The 17,657-nt window shown below is 40.3% G+C and overlaps 1 long non-coding RNA gene and 1 pseudogene across 3 annotated transcripts in view; one reads left to right on the top strand and one right to left on the bottom strand.

The window, feature by feature from the left end:
• The window catches only part of LOC136794269 (uncharacterized), a 217,883-nt gene that overhangs the window by 117,264 nt on the left and 82,962 nt on the right, over positions 1–17,657 (bottom strand). For all 3 annotated transcript variants that reach the window (XR_010840814.1, XR_010840813.1, XR_010840815.1), the window contains exon 3: positions 11,868–11,964. This is a non-coding gene — a long non-coding RNA (uncharacterized lncRNA). The remainder of the gene's footprint in view (positions 1–11,867; positions 11,965–17,657) is intronic.
• Positions 2,465–5,572, top strand: LOC131756894 (glucose-6-phosphatase 3 pseudogene; annotated as a pseudogene).

The raw sequence follows: 17,657 nt of genomic DNA, 5'->3' as shown, positions 1-17,657 counted from the left end.
TTTTTATTTTTATTTTTTTGCGGTACGCGGGCCTCTCACTGTTGCGGCCTCTCCCATTGCGGAGCACAGGCTCCGGATGCGCAGGCTCAGCGGGCCATGGCTCATGGGCCCAGCCGCTCCACGGCATGTGGGATCTTCTTGGACCGGGGCACGAACCCGTGTCCCCTGCATCGGCAGGCGGACTCTCAACCACTGTGCCACCAGGGAAGCCCGTGACAGAGATTATTTTGTTTAGTCTTTTTAATCTCTGGTGTAATACCAGGTACAGAGTGGGCATTTAGGAATTGTTTGCTGGAGGGCATTAAATATAATGATTATTCCTATACAACACATTCCATATTTATGTTTAAATCAATGTACTCAATCTATAAGTAAATGCCTTCCAAAGTGACCTAAAAGTTTTTTTAAATAAATAAAGCATAACGCCTTAGGAAATATCAGGAGACACAAAGTGTTATTTTAAATTCTTGGGGACAATGTTACACAGTTAATCTCTAGCATATTTTTCCAGATCCATAGTTAATCCCAAATGTAGTGCCCAGGTCAGGAGTAAAGCACATGTCTCTTTCTGTTCTTCCCTCTCCACAGCAGGAAATCATGTTTCAGTTTCAAATTTCCAACATGCTGGCTCCATCATGGCCCCACTCCTGGTAGGACTACTACTTCAAAGAGATTATTCTAGGGACTCCTTGGACACAGCACAATCACTGACCATAATTTGTAAACTTTAATCAACCTGCTGCCTCAGGGAGGTCAAGAGAGTCTAGCTTCTTTATGAAGATGCCAGGAAATTGTAGGTTGGGAAGCATATAAGGAACTTCCTGATTGTAAAATGGTGGATATCACCTGTGAAACGCACTCGGCCACAACTTCAATCCCTTCAAAATGAAGGTACCAGTCAAGAATTTAGGGAAATACTTTTGAGCAGAAGTGCTGCAGAGGCCTTAAGGAGACTGAAGCAGAGGAAGAGAAATTGGATTCATGCAAAGAGAGAAGAAAGGAGGAAAGTGAAGACACCTTGAGGTTGCAGTTGCTGGTAGGATGGCCCCATCATGGAGCACAGCACCGAAAAGGACACCGTAGCAGAAGTACATGTTGGGAGCACTACTGCCTTTACTTTACCTACTCAATCCCTGCAGCTCTAGCCTCACCTTCCTTAGGTTTTTCTCTTGACCACGGAAAGCTGGATAAAGAGGAGTGGAAAGGCAATAAATAGGTCATCCAAGGTTGTGAGGTAGTTGAGAGACTTAGACCTTCCACTGTTGGCTGGGAGAGAGACACGAGACTGAGTCTTTTAAGAGTAGATGTGAGGGTGGTTCAAGGATTGACATTTTAATGTTTACCAGATGATTACACTGGCTTAGGCTGAAACCTGGTGAGAGAACCAGTCTCACTCATTTATTTAATCACTCAACAATATTTAGACATGGAATATATATGCTGCCCAAGACTATGCCATAAAAACCCTTTGGATCAGATAATCTGCATCACAATCTCACCATAGCCTCTCCACTGGAACCAGCTGAGTCTCTCAGTTTAGAAAGGTTGTAAAACTGTTCTGGAATGCAGAGATTATTCTGATCCCAGGGATAGCCTATATTTACAGATTCAAGTTTGTTGTGACAGTATGCATGGTTAGAGAAATTTTATTTCAGGTAAATGGATAAAATCTTTATAATACTTTTTTGATAAGAGCAAAAATTAGATGATTTAAATTCTGGTTTCCTCCCCACCACCATTCTATTGCTGATATAAACAAGAATGTATCTTTACCCTGAAGTATTTTATCAGAAGCTTTTTTAAATCAATTAAATTATAAAAAGAATTCATTAAGAAATAAAATAACTTTTGAAACTTCTAAAATGACAGCGAGCTAAAAATTTTCAGCTTTTAGACACTGTCTAATTCTTTGAGGTTACAGTCAAGTGCCTTGCAACTTCCTGAGTGAGGCCAAATTGATGACATTTCATGTTGAGAAACTTCCGTTACAGGCCTAAGTTCTGAGAAAAATAATATGATGAAATTTTAGATACTCCATCACCCCACACACACCCACTTCCATCTCCCCACCACCGATAAAGAAAATTGTATAACCCATCAGCATGCAGACTTCAAGTACTCTTTCATAAAAGTGGGAAGTCATGCTAAAATTATGTAAAGGTTGAAAGCAAAATGAATAGGGACTAAATACAGGCAAAAGAACAGCAGTTTCTAAATTTGACCAGGTTTTTTGGCTATGGAAATAAGACAGAAGTAACCCTCACTTTATGCTACCTCTTATCTTACTACTGAATTCATCTCATCACACCGAATGTTGACTAAACACATTGACTGGAGATACTGGTTTGAGGACTGTGTGACTTTGGATAGGTCACTTATTCTCTGAGCTCAGCTTTTTCCCTCTACAAAATATATATAATTATAGTACTAATATTCCACATTATCTTGTCGATTAAATGAGATAATGTGTTCAAAGCACCAGCACAATGTATGCAGTATGTGCATAAAAACTGGTATCTGAACATAAAATCAAAGCAGTGCACATGCTACCATAATACTGGCATGGTTTTGTAGTGATATGAAATTCTTCAGACACAAATGCCCGAGGGCTAAGACAAATGTGCTGTCCAGCAGCAATGAGAGAGAGTCAGCTGATTTAACAGACCTTTACAGATTCATGACCGTTTTGTCCTGACAGAATATTTCTTTGTTTACTCCTGGCAGTTTAGGAAGAGGCTATATTGTATTTAGCTCTGATTCCTCACTCTTGGCACATGATAGGGATAATCATTTTTGAAGAATAAATGATTAAATATATAAATGAATGCCTATATTAAATAAATAAAAGGTTTGGGGTTATTATTGCACCTTAGGCCCTGGTCTTTACAGGATAGAGTCACAGCCGGGTGTGCTATAGCCACAAAGAAGCCCTTAGGAAGATACCCTAAATGTAAGATTTAAATATTTGCAAAGTTTATGGGCATTTGGGCAAATGATCTATCATGGGAAATCAAAGAGCAAAGAGAGGCTACCAGGAAAATATGAGCTTTTCACTACTCCCCCTTTCCTACCCCATCACGCAAACTTCTCACATACACAGAGTATCAATGTGTCTGTGTGATATTATAAATTAAGAAGCCAAGACAAAAGAACCTAAAAAATGTAACATTAGTATGTTCAGAGATTTTTTTTTTTGACCTCTGGGGGCCCCGGTGAGCCTGAGTGCAAAGCACCATTTCCTCACAGGGAAGAGGTGAAATCCTGATGCATAGGCTAAAGGCACGGTTTTCCTCTCTGAGTTCTTGGGCACTAGGCCAAGTGAATGGGCAGGAATCATTCCATTTGCAGAGTAAAATGGGGTGAAAAGCACTTCTGGCACACTTTGTCCATATAAATTATACTTGTTTGCAATTCATCAACTCCTTCTCTCCTTTATATCCATATGTAATGTAAAGGACCATCTTTCTCTGAATCTCCATAATGATGCACAGCTCAAAAATGTGACAGAATCAGCTAAAAGAGAGTGGATGGAAGCTTTTTTTCCCCCAATATGCATATTCATAAAAAAAAATAGAGAACTCAACAAAAGGAGATACAGAAGTACTTGTACCCAGGGGCTGCAGAGACTTATGTATAATAGTAAGTTGGTTTTCTGCCACTATTCATTCTTGAAACCTTTACTCATTCATTCCTGCAGTAATCATTGAAAATGCTCTGGGAAAAAGTCTGTCTCCCTATATAACACCAAATATATTTCCCTTTGGATTTTTATTGTACCTTAGAATCCATGATTCAGGAAGAAATGGTTAAATATTTTACTAGACAAATATAATTAGAAAGCAAAATATGGAAAGGGGAGGTGCAAGGTGAGCTTAGAACTGGGAGGAAGTGTGACGTGGACTGTGCTATGTGTAAGAACTCTCAAGGCTTTGGGGATGACCCATCAAAATCAAGAGGCTTATCTGTCAGCCTCCAAATCAACAGCAGATGAATTCAACCAGGAGAGTCTTGGGCTGGGGAAGGAAGGCGTGGACCAATTTGCCAGCTGTGTGTGCAAACTTAGGGTTCTGCTTCAGCACGGGCCTGGGATGCCTGGTTCCCCGGAGCAGGGGTTGTCTCTAGCCTTCTCTCCAAGAGATCTCGTAATATCTAGGAGGGTAGTGGTGCTGGAAGAGAAAGCTCTGGTCTGGAAGGAATCTTGGCCCTTGATATTACATATCCATCTTCACAGCAGCAGAGGAGGGACCCTGGACACATCACCAACCCTCTGATCAAACCCTGGCCGGGCCGGCCCCTTGGTCGCCACAGAGTCCACACCGGGCGAGGGCATCGCGATGGCCGAGGCGCTGCAGAACCAGCTGCCCTGGTTAGAGAACGTGTGGCTCTGGGTCAACTTTCTGGGCGACCTCAAGATCCTTTTTCCATTCTACTTCCCCGCCACCTACTAGGCCTCTCGCTGGGTGGGCACTGCAGAGCTCTGGATCAGCCTCATCACCGAGTGGCTTGACCTTGTCTTCATGTGGTTTCTGTTCAGAGGCAAGCCCTTTGGGTGGGTCCATGAGTCTGGGTGCTACAGCCCAGGTTCCCCAGTTCCCCTCTTCTTGTGAAACTGGTCTAGGCAGCCCTTCTGGACACTGTAAGATCACAGGAGCAGCTCTCTGGCCCATAACGATGGCCATCTCTTCCCAGGTGGCCATTCGGACCCACAGCCACTGGGTGAGGGTGATACCTAGCTTGGCTTATTGCACCTTCCTGCTGGCGGTTGGCTTGTCGCAGGTCTTCCTCTTAGCACATTTCCCTCACCAGGTGTTGGCTGGCCTAACAACTGGTGCTGTCCTGGGCTGGCTGATGACCAACCCCCCAGGTGCCCATAGAGCGGGAGCTAAGCTTCTATGGGTTGAGCTCGCTGGCCCTCTTGCTGGGTGCCAGGCTCATCTGTTGGACTCCCTTTACACTGGGCCTGGATCTTTCTTGGTCCATCAGCCTGGCGTCTAAGTGGTATGAGCGGTCTGAGAGACTACACTTGGACAGCCGGGCCTTTGCCTCCCTGAGCCATGACTCAGGGGCCGCCCCGGGTCTGGGCATCACCCTGCACTCTCCCTGCTATGCCCAGCTACAGAGGGCATACCTGGGATACGGCCTGAAGCTAGCCTGCCTCGTGCTGTCCAAGGGGCTGCTGGGCCCCCTGGACTGGCTGGGCTACCCGCCTCAGATCAGCCTTTTCTACATCTTCAATTTCCTCAAGCACACCCTCTGGCCATGCCTGGTCCTGGCCCTCGTGCCCCGGCTGGTGCACACATTCAGTGCCCAGGAAGCACCACCCATCCGCTCTTCCTACTCTAGGCACTTCCTACTGCCACTTTCCCTCTCACAAAGCCCACACTCCGTGACCTCCACGGCCTGGGAGGCAGCCCCGTCCCCTTCCAGCCTGCAAGAGGCCCCTCTCATCGTGAATTTTCTACTTCTCCCACCACCTGGTCTCAGCCCCAAAGAAGGGCCTTCTCTCTCCCAGGAAGGCTGGTCCTCCTCCTGCCTTCCCTCCCAAGTCCCCAAAGGGCAAAGGCAACAGTGAAACGAGTGGGTTCCTGTAACACTGTGAGGAACTCAGAACAGCCCTAATAAAGCCCTTCTACAGCTCTGGAAAAAAAAAAAAAAAAAGAAGACAAACTATGTAAAAAAGTGAAGACTTCCGTGTTCCTTTAGCAGTACGTATTAGAGATACTTAAAAGCACTCTGTTATACCAAACTGTATAGTAATGTTCAGAAAAAAGTTCAGAATAATGAACTGTCTGGGTGGCATTTAGCTATGTGGTTTTTTTCCCCTAGGTACTTTTTTTTTTAAATTGGGGTATAGTTATTTTACAATGTTGTGTTAGTTTCCACTGTACAGCGAAGTTGAGTTCCTCATGCTATACAGCAAGTTCTCATTAGCTATCTATTTTATACGTATTAGTGTATATACATTAATCTTAATCTCCCAGTTCATACAGCCCCTCCTTTCCCCCCATGGTGTCCATACATTTGTTCTCTACATTTGTGTCTCTATTTCTGCCTTGCAAACCGGTTCAGAATCTAGCTAGGTGGGATTTTTTTAAAAATATCTGATTACTCAGAGGCTAAGGTAGTTAATGCTTTTGTACTGAGGAAGCAGCATTGCTACTAGAAATTTTGTTAAGATAATGAATATAGTATCAGGTGATATTGTGAAAGAAACTAGCCATAAAAGAAATGCTTTAAAAAAAGAAACATAAGAAAAACATTCAAAGAGTGGTTATGAATTTTGGTCAAATAACTGAAGAAGTGGTATTCATACTAAAATTAGATGTTTCTGACTTCCCATGTCACCCTCACTCTCCACAGGTGAATCCCTAGTATCCACTCAGGGAAGTGAACCTGTGTGGATCACATTCTTGATCTGTACCTTCAGGTTCCTGTTGGGCTCAATGAATGGAAAGTCCCATCAGGAGACTGAAGGGAGAGAGGGGACTGAAGTCAGGGTATTTGTTGTCTCCATGAGATCACCTTGTGCTGACTGTCCCCCCTGAATCAACGGTCAATAGTCCCCCAAAGGTGACCTTTTGTAATGACTCTCTTTCCTTCAAATTCTGATAACCGCTCCTTTCTTTCATCTCCTGAGGCATATGTTTAATAACAGCTCTGTGGCTGTCAGCTCTCACTACCTACACAGCCCTAAATGGTTCCCCTACATTTGTAATGAGTCCCTTTATAAATAAGCCTTCCTTGAATTATCCTAATTTTATTGTGCCATCTGTTTCCTGTTGGGAGTTGGACTAGTGCACTGATCCACCACAATTGCTCATGACCTCCAGTTACTTAGGTCATGTTCTTGAGTCCAATGAGCACTGCTCTGTTATTCCAGTGCAACTGCATGTACACAGTCACAGGAGGTCACTTCTATCTATTTCAGGACCAACCTCCATCCCTGCTGACAATCAAATAGCTTCAGGGTAAAGCATTTCCATTAACATTACCAAAACTCATGCCCTTTACTCTTTCAATTCCTCATTCATCTGTTTCATGGGGCCCACCCACATATTTCTCCTTTTCCCAAGCAACTAAGAATCCTTGGAATTGGGGTGACTGGCAGCACATAAATGGAGGTTTTCATGGTGCAGTTCAGGCCAACCTAACTGCAAGGAACTCATATTCTATCCTTTTCTAACAGCTGAGCCCACAGTCCATTTTGCTGTGAAACATAGTGTCATTTCTATTAGGACAATATACCATCTACCAACATTAACATCCATCCACCAACTGTGTAATAGAATAGAATGAAGCTAGTGCATATTTTTGCTGCTTGCTACCTAATCAGAAGTATCTGACATTAATATAATTTTTGTTTTTTTAATAAATGTGATGGCACATAGTTACTGGAACTTTACTAGCAACTTTTCATTGCTAAAATTCTTTAAGTTATAGTTCATCTACAATATTATTCACTAACATGGGTCTCTCATACACAAAGCCTAAGGCCTCAATCTCTAAAGAGAGTTACTGTAAAATATGGATGCCCAGATAATTTGCATGATTAATGAAAATATGTTTTAGAATATTAAACATTTAAGATGTTAGCATTTAGTAGGCTTTCAGACAGAAGTTAAAAGACTATTAGAATGACTGATGAATTGCTACAGTACATTAGCCCTCAGAACAGGGAATGTGCTAGAGGACATTTATGTAACTTCTTTGCACTCTTTTTTTTTTTTTTTCTCCTTTTCTCCCCCCTCCAACTAAGCTGTCCTTTTGTGACCTTGGTTCGGTTGTAAATGACCAAGCATACAACTTTGCAAAATTCTGAAGACTTGAAAATTACATGGAAAGCTATTGACAGGGAGAAAGAAAGCAATTGTATTAGCCAGGGCTTTGTACATGATATCTGTCATGGTAGGAGATGAATAAAATGTGTTGAAGGAATAAAACCTCTTTTTCATGGTTCAGAGGGTCTTACCTCAACACAGTGGAAAAAATGAAATAGAGAATTCCTCCCTGGTTAGTGACAAGGTCACTGACAGTTGAGCTGTTCATAACAAGGGAATGTAGACCCACTTATTCTTTCCATTTGTTAGGAACTGTTTCCGAATGAAACTCCATATGCTGATGTCTTTCTAGAGCCTTTTATCTTTGATTGCTGCAGAGCTTATCAGTACTTACTTGGTCATTTATTTCCTCTTTTTGTTATATTTACAGAAGAAATATACCAGAAAGGACTGTCAAGGAGGTGGGTAAAAAGTAAAACACCATTGAAAAGGTAGGACCACAAGAAATACCAAAATAAATTCTAAAGGTAGGTGCAATAACCTGCTTAACGGCCTTGCTTTGGGGGAGACAATCAACATTAATTTATGTGAGGTATTATCATGAAGTTATAAGCTCCCTTTCTGAGCTCTACTTGCCAAAGCCTGCTTCTTTAGGCAGCATTTTCCTTTAAGTGTTATTTAGTTTACAGTTCTCCAACACTCACTTATACAGCACCCTCGTTTCTGTGTCGGTGAGCATAGAGAAACGTACACTATTATACATCAGTTGGAATCCCACTACATAGTCATTAATGCAAAAGGGAACAGGGAAAATGTAGCAAGCTGAATAATTGCCCCCAAAGACAGAAGACTGTAATCCATGGAACCTTGTAAACGTTACCTTTATTTGGGAAGAGGGTCTTGGCAAACGTGATTAAGTTAAGGATCTCAATTTAGGGAGATCATCCTGGATTATCTGGGTGGGCCCTAAATGCAATCACAAGTGTCCTTATAAGGGAGAGGAAGAAGGATATTGGACACGCAAAGAAGAGAAGGCAATGTGAAGACACAGCACAGACTCGAAGATGTTGGCTTTGATGATTGGAGCGATGTCTTCATAAGCCAAGGAATGCTAGCAGCTACCCGAAGCTGGGAGAGGCAAGGAATGGATTTTCCTCTAGACCCTCCAAAGGAAGTGTGACCCTGCAGACATGCTTTGGATTTTGGTCCAGTGATACTGGTCCTGGACTTTTGCCCTAGAGAACTAGGAGAGAATAAATTTCTGTTGTTTTACATTATGGATTTTGTGTTAGTTATAGCCACAGAAAACTAATACTAATACAGTTAGGCTGAACTAAACCATGTTCAGCCTTAAACAAAAGCATAGTGACCCCTATTCATGGTCACTACTAGTAGAGCATGGGAACAATTATATTATTAGCAGCTAGTTTAATGCAAAAGTATATCAACATACATATCCTTTGAAGACTATATATATAGGATTCTTCTTTATTTGTACCTGTGTTGTGTGAATGTATTCAAGCAAACCTTTTTTGTTTTAAACAGGACAAAAATCTCCTTCAATAAAATAATGAATTTCTGAATATGACAGTTAAGTACACACTATTTTTACCCTTAAGATGTTTTAAGATTTCACTTAATAAGAGTATGCTTTCTTTCATCCCCACCTGGAAGGAACAAAGCTGTTATGGGCTAAAGAGCATAATGCAAGTTTAAAATGTTCTTGCAAAACAAAAAAATCCTGATTTTGGTTTTATTAAGACCAAAATCTTCCTTTAAGACTTGGAAATATTTATTTTGCTGAAAGAAAAATGATATTTTTATCACGATTTATTTATTTCTTAGTTTCTTCATTAAATGTTTATTGAACATGTTCTAGGTGCCTGGAAACTCTTCTCAGCTCTTGGAATAGCAAGATGAATGGCAACAGCACCTGTTCTCAAGGAGTTAAGAGTTTAGTGTGCTCCCTTGGCAAATGTGTAAATAAATAAATCCCTATGCACTGTGATATGCTAGAATAGCACTATCGGCAAGTGGCGTGGAAGCAGGATTTAAAAATAAATCCTTCATTTCAGAATCAAATAATTTTATGAGCTTGAGAAGAGTTAAACTGTGCCTAGGTACATACAGTAGAAAAATAATTTAACACATTACGTTGGAAAAGTTTCTTATTCCTTATTTTGCTGCCAAATGCTTGGGTCATTCATGGTCAAAATCATATTCAAGGTTATAGTAGACAAGGTTCAGTTTTTTCAGATTCTGGATTAGCAAATTATAGTAATTTTCTCATGGTTTCAAAACCAACTACTTGTACAATAAAGGTTGCTTAATTAAAACTTACCCAACTGAAATGCCCATTTATCTGAAACAAATGTTTGTGCTATAGACATCAACCAACTCTTCACATGAGTAGCTAACAATAAACAATGGAATGAAGCTCGATGAATATCAATTAAAACAAATTGCTCCCAATAAACTTTGTCCGAAAAAAAACAACACCACCCTGCATTGGCACATATTCTCACACACACACACACACACACACACACACACACACACACACACACCCCTTTGCCATTGTAACTTGTCTTCTTTAAGTTTAAGGTCAGTTAGCATTAACTGCATCTTAAAGACTGTACCTTCATTTTTTCATTGAGTCTAGTTCTAGTCTCTGGTAAGACCTGAGTTTCAGGTAGCACCAGATACATAATAGGAGAAGGCCAGAGTGCTTAGAATAATGGCCCAGTGTGAAATGAAAATGCAAGGCCCCTTGTTCAAAATTATTAAGAATTTTAAGACAGCAATAGCAGAGCATTAAGCTGAATATGGGGCCTTCGTGAGAGCAGAGCCCTGTGCAATAACACAGGTTACATGCCCATAAAGCCCGCCCTGGTTTCAGGTATTCCTTATCAGTAGTCCCCGTTTGCCTTCTCCCAAGGACCATACCATAGATTATGAAAATGAAAATAATCTGCCTAAAAGTCACATTATGATCATATATTCTTTGCACTGGCCTATATTAACTATGAAGGCATTGTTGGGCACCCATTAAAATTCTATTATGATCAAAGTGTTTCATGCTTACTTGATTTTGCTTTTCTCTGCTCTATCCAGCCTTACTCACATAATCTATGAGGCAGAGAAAATGCTATGTGTTTACCAAACTGTGTCTATTAGGCTCCTGGGCATATTATGAGCTCTCTTGCATTCAATCCAAGTAACCAGTTCTGGGCAAAGTTAAAGCCTGGACCATAAGATCCTTCTTTGAGGTTCATGTCCTCCCCTCACTAGGTTTTCCTTACTCTTTCCTCTGCTTCCCCACCCCTTTATCCATATACCTGGAAGCAATGAACTCTGAATTATAGAACTCTGAATTGTGGAGACTAGAGGAAAAGTCTGAACCCCTGAGTCATATTTGGAGAGAGCCATTCAGGAATGCTTCTTGTCCCAAGTTAGAGGACCACATAAAATTAAATCTTACTATCTTAAGCCACTTGCGTTCCCTTAATACTCTGTGTTTGAGAGTACAATAATCTGAGGCAGGGAACATAGGACCCAGAGCAGTATCAAGCTCATTGAGTGATTCTGATACATCTTTTGAAAAACATTGCTAAATTCATCTTTTTAGTGGACTATAAATCAGTGTGTTATTCGGGTTATCTTGTGAGTTTGTTTAGATCCTCATAATAGCATACATTTATAATTTTCAGAGCACTCTTTTCTATGTAGTTTTAGAGAATTCTGGAACATTTTAAAGACTTCAAAATTGATAGCAATGAATTATCAGGGATAGAATGACCAATAGCAACAATGACCCTTTGCCATACATCTCTGCAAATCTCATAAATCGTCACCTGTCTGCTTGTAGGATTCACAGACCTCAAAAATTCAAATTACCCAAGGAAATGTTTGATAGAAACCCTGGAGTCGGGCTGAGTCTAAGAATCTGGTAACACTAGTCTTAGGAAACTCAGAGCCGGTATTATTGGTAGGAGAGCCGGCCAGAGTGCTTAGAATAATGGCAAGTGTTCTTTTCCCTTTGGCTGCAGAATGTCAGCATTTATGGGAAAAAGTCGATCAAGTACTTACTGGATCTGCTTAATCAAGCATAATTGTCACCATGTGACTGGCAGTTATTGGAAGCTCCTTTGTGAGACAGTGCCAGAACCAGTATGCGAAGATCTACCTATATTTTAGAGAGTAAAAGAAAAAGTAAGTTTTCCTCAGCAGAGGAAATCAACATTAAGCAACTTAAGAACATGGATTTTTGAAATGTGAGATATTTGGGATCAGACTTACTTTCAACACTTATTTGCTTCAATTCTTAAGCATCTAAGCTCTAGTTTACTCCAATGTAAAAGGAGAGGTTAATGCCTCCATTGCAGAGTTGTAGCTTAAACAAGTAAGGCACCTAGCACGACTTGTGCAACATTTTACCTCTGTCAGTTTCATTATTTGTATTATTGATATTATTTGTAATAGTAATAATACTTTAAGAATTAAGAAACACCCTCATTGGGCACTCTCAAATTTATACCATAAAGAACCCCCTTAGGGGCTTCCCTGGTGGCGCATGGTTGAGAGCCCGCCTGCCGATGCAGGGGACACGGGTTCGTGCCCCGGTCCGGGAAGATCCCACGTGCCGCGGAGCGGCTGGGCCCGTGAGTCATGGCCGCTGAGCCTGCGCGTCCAGAGCCTGTGCTCTGCAACGGGAGAGGCCACAACAGTGAGAGGCCCGCGTACCGCAAAAAAAAAAAAAAAAAAAAAAAAAAGAATCCCCTTAAACGTCCTTCCAGGACTCTCTAAAGCGTAGAAATTATTTCTCCCAGATGTTTTCTAGACACAGTGTCAAGCATTTATTTATTACCATTTCCCCACACAGCCAGACTTATATTCCAAACAAAGCTTCAATTGTCCAAACACTCAAAAGTTGTAGGAAATAATAATTCATTAAATATTTATGAAATATTGAATTATCATATTCATACCAAGGGAGTTTAATGAGAGAAATTACATCCTTATCCTGAGTCTTAAAAAGGACTCTGAGGACCTTGATTTATATAGATTTTCATAGAGTGTCTCTTTTATACTGCCTTTATAAATGTTGTGTTTACTATGCTTTTAGAGGTCTAGGGTAGGTTTCCCTGAACAAAGCCCCCAAATTCGTCAAAACCTAGGCTAATTATTTAAATTTAAGGTTTATAAGTGCATTTCTGAGATATGAATCAGGCAGAATACAAATTTCTATTAATAAAAATCTATCTTTTTTCAATAATTAGGAAGCTGCCCACATTTTAATGTGTACTGAAATGTCGATAAAGAAAAAATTCAGTTATCCAACAAATTTGTTATTTTAGATGAATTAAAGTCATTTTAATCTTAAAATACCCTACACCTGCATAAGATCACACACTAACCTCTATGATAGTATCTAAAAGACCTAAATATATCTTTTGATGTAAAGGAAACAGAATAACACATTTTTAGAGTAGTTAAATATTATAAAAGAAAAATAGGTATTTCTGCATTAAGCTTGTTTCACGAATTAAGAAATTCAATAAGTAAACTTACATTTGTTGCCTTTATGGTGAGCTTGCAATGGGAAATGTGTCTATTGCCCTACCTATAGCATTCCAGCAAATATTAATTGAGCACTTTCTAGATAAGTAAAACTCTATTAGACTCTTGGAATACAGAATCGTAAGATACGTGGTCTTTGCTCTCAATAAATCTGCAGTCTAGCTGGGGAGGCAGGACAAATACCAAAGACTATAATAGCGACACCGTCCTATAACAAAATATGCATCATAGTGCCAAACCAACAGGACAGAGTAATAGCTGTAGAATTCAGAGAAGGAAGGCATCCCTAAAAGCTGTAAGATTGGGACACTTCTAAACTGAGACATTCTGCTTCTCAGTTTAGAGTTTCAGAGGGAAGCGGGAAACCACACAGAAATATACTAGGTAACTGTGTGGTCCCCACCTCTGCTGTGTTAAAACTATAAATTGAGAACCAGAATATATCAGTTTGTAATAAATATAATCATATCCTAGATAAGTTATTTGTGAAGTGGCAACTACTTAGCTGTATACAATATTATTTATGGGAGGTATTGTCAATTAAAAATCGAATAACCACCAATTACACTAGTGTGGATTTCAGTTTACAACAGAATACCAAATGGTTCCTTCCTACGTTCCCTTTTCATTGAGTTCCATGGAAAACTGTTTACTTTTCAGTGATTAAAATCTTCAGCCTATACAATTTTTTTTCCATAAGGTTTAAAAAATTATGTTGTATAACTTACTCAGTGATTAGTTATACAGCTTTGTTAGATGGTAGGTGCTAGGGATACTTAGAGGCCCAAAATGTATTCCAGACCTTCAAGGACTTATCATCTAGCTGGGAAGTCAGGACTTATATGTAATACAAGAATACAAAGTGGCCAAAGGAGTCCATTGGACATAGGTGTCCCAGTGGTTATAAGATTTCCCAAACTAAAAGGAGTCAATTCCATTCTAACCCTGACTCTATTAATATGGGGATGATGCTGATATACCCTTCTCTGATTTCAAATTCCCCAAATTTCCATTATCTGCAATAATACGAGACAGGTATGGGCAAAATCCTGGGAGAAAAGACTTACTAAACATTAGTAACTTGAGTATCATAGATAACTATTTTCAAAAAATTATATATAAAGTACTTTAATGCTGATGGTCAAGAGGATGGACTCCCATTTTCAAGGAATCACAGATGTGACAGATCGAGGGGAACTGGAGAGGGTCTATCCCAATGCCATCACATTGTAGAAAAGATTTGAGGTCTAAAGTGGTGAAGAGATCTATCCATGGTCACACCTATTCACAAACAAGAAGAATTCAGATTTGCACTGTGATCTTCTGGAATTAAGTCCAGGCTCTTTCCTTCATACCATGCTGCTCAACCCTACGTGAAACAGGATATTGGACAAAGTTAGGTATTTAACATAATATCGCTGATTGAAGTTATGGCTCATCAGTAAAAAGCAACTTCTCTCGTCCTTACAAATCCTCTGAAATTTGTGTTTCCTAAATAACATATGGTCCCTAAGTAGGAAGAAAATAGAATCACCCGTCTAGGTAACATTGATCTTAGTAACAGCAAAATAAAAAATATCAACAATATAATGTTTGCCTTTCAGAATCCTTATAAGTGTACCATGCCAGAATAAGAGAATTTTTGAGCCAGACGAGGCTTTACAAATTTCCCCACAACTTCATGTGAAATACTAGATCTACACCAGCCAATTTAGAGAAAAATCATACCTCCTATAAGGTGTTTTGAACACCATCAGAGCCTGTGAAACAACATTTTGATTAGCAAAGTGAAAATGAATCACAATTATTGGCAAAGAGCTGTGCCACAGTTTTAGTCAAACCAAGAACAATTGGTTGAAAAGAGGTGAAATGTCAAGAAGAAAGATTCATTCCACACACCGTATTCTGATTAGGTTCCTGGATCCCTGCATTTAAGACCCTTACTTTCCCCAGGATTCATCATGGCCCGGTGATAATTACAAAGGTATGGTAATCGAGGGCCTTAAATCAAACATGCATAATAGATCTGCTGTCACTGCAAGAATCATTTCATTGCAAGCTGGCAGGGAAGGATGTGCTTGTCTTTCAACTGGCAGAGCAGGCCTCTTGGCTGGCACAGCAACTAGCTCTGCCTTAAATCTTCCTGAGCTATGCCCTGTTGGAGTAATTTGGCTAATTGAAAATGTCTGTCTTTGGAGAAATTTTTCATGAGTGTCATTTGCAGGTTGCTAAGGAAGATCTCTAGAGCTGCAGTGCTGCCTTGCTGCCTACAAAGCCCCCAGTGATAAAGGTCCCATCCAAAGAGTCCACTTAGGCAAGAGACCATCCAATGACTTGCCAGTCATCCTCTCTTGGCAAAAGGCAAAAGTGAGTAAAGTGTCTTGAGTGGACATGTAGCCCCCAAGTAAAGCAGACAATGTTGATGAGGGATTCCCAGGCAACGCTGGTCAGTTCCAGTTATCTCAAGAAGTAGTATGGAATTGGAATATCCCCTAAGGAAAAATTTCCAATCATCTTTGATTCTAAAAATAAAGTTATGTTACAGCCACTTGGGAGGAATAAGCAAGAAAGATAAAAATCAAAGCAGAAATTCTTTCAAAATTTAGGCAGAAATCACAGTTGAGACACCATGTGTTAAAAGTTGTATGGAGGGCTTCCCTGGTGGCGCAGTGGTTGAGAGTCCACCTGCTGATGCAGGGGACACGGGTTCGTGCCCCGGTCTGGGAAGATCCCACATGCCGCGGAGCGGCTGGGCCCGTGAGCCATGGCCGCTGAGCCTGCGCATCCAGAGCCTGTGCTCTGCAACGGGAGAGGCCACAACAGTGAGAGGCCCGCGTAACACAAAAAGAAAAAAAAAAAAAAGTTGTATGGAAAATGATTTTTAATAAAATCACAATAAACATGGTATTGTTTTTCAATATTCTTATTTCCTCGTCATTTCATTTCCTTTAAATCACAGAGCCAATTTCCCTTAACCTTTAAAGCATTAATCTGTGAATAGAAAATGTGCAAGTTTCGATTCTTTCCTTGAAATGAGAGGTTAAATTTCACACTATGTCTACGCAAATAAATTATACCAAAATATATCAGTGGATTTGACAAAACAAGCTGAGAGCATTTGTGGGAAAAAGAAATCAGTCTGTGAGCAAATAATTTTTGTTTTATTCTTCCTTTCCAGCTCAGCTCACCCTTAATTGGCCTCCAGTTCCCCCCTTTTCCTGTGTCTCTGAGTCCCTTATCTAATCCTGGCCTTATTATGCTCTGTTGGTCTCACCAATCCTCCTGCCTCCAATGACTCACTCTTGCTTCCCCTCTTTACTTCTTCCCTGAACACTATCTGGTTGATTTCAAGACTTCCCTTCTTCTCCACGTGGCTTATTGCTTCAAAGTCTCCTCAACCATGAAAAACTAGCAGTTATAAACCCTTACAAATATTTCAGGCAGAACAATCAATCTAGGAGCCCCTAAAACACAGACCTAATCTTTGGGATCTGATATCATGACAGATGTGCCTCTCCTCAAAACTCATTTCCAAGGGCTCTAAAATATGTCTTGGTAAATGCTATTATATGCCTGGGATGAGTTCATCTGTTTAAAAGTATTCCCCAGCTGGGCAGAGCTATCTTCCAAAGTTTATTTGTAAATCAATCCTTTGGAATTCTAAATTTCTTTCCTAATGTAAACTATCTTACACAGATTGGTTTAAGTTCTAGATCAATTTCGAATATCTATCTAGCCCACAAAGTATATGAAGAATAATACTAAACTAGAGCCAGAAGGGAGCTCGGAGCCAGAAGGGAGCATGGAGATTATATAATCCAACTCTTTTGCTTTATGGATGAGAAAACTGAAGCTAACATTTCCATTCCCATGTAGCATGCAAGAGACAAGTGGAACTCTTTATTACTGCCAGGCTGTATCTCAATTAATCTACACACAATCTTAGAAGACTGGTATTATTATCCATGTAAGGAAAGTGAAGCTAAGAGAACCAAGTAATTTGGCCAAGTCACATAGCTAGTACCAGTAAATTGGAGCTGGGGTTTAATCTCAGACTTTATGCATGTTCCAGTCCACTGTCCCTCATAGATCCAACAGTCAAAAAGTTTCACCGAGAATCTGAGGCATCATTTATCTATCTAGGATCACATTTCTTTCCCATATCCCATGGGAGAAAGGTTACCCTTCTCATCTCCAATCCAAGCCACTAGTGATAGCCCTGTGATCTAGGGTGGCAGACAAAAGAGAAATTTGTGAATAATGAATAAAGAGGTTAAACTGAATCTTGGATGAAGTCAA

The sequence above is a fragment of the Kogia breviceps genome, chromosome 5 (genome assembly GCF_026419965.1).
Source record: "Kogia breviceps isolate mKogBre1 chromosome 5, mKogBre1 haplotype 1, whole genome shotgun sequence".
NCBI classification, from domain to species: domain Eukaryota; kingdom Metazoa; phylum Chordata; class Mammalia; order Artiodactyla; family Physeteridae; genus Kogia; species Kogia breviceps.
The sequence above is the reverse complement of the archived record's forward strand: the minus strand, read 5'-3'. Positions and strand labels throughout refer to the sequence as shown.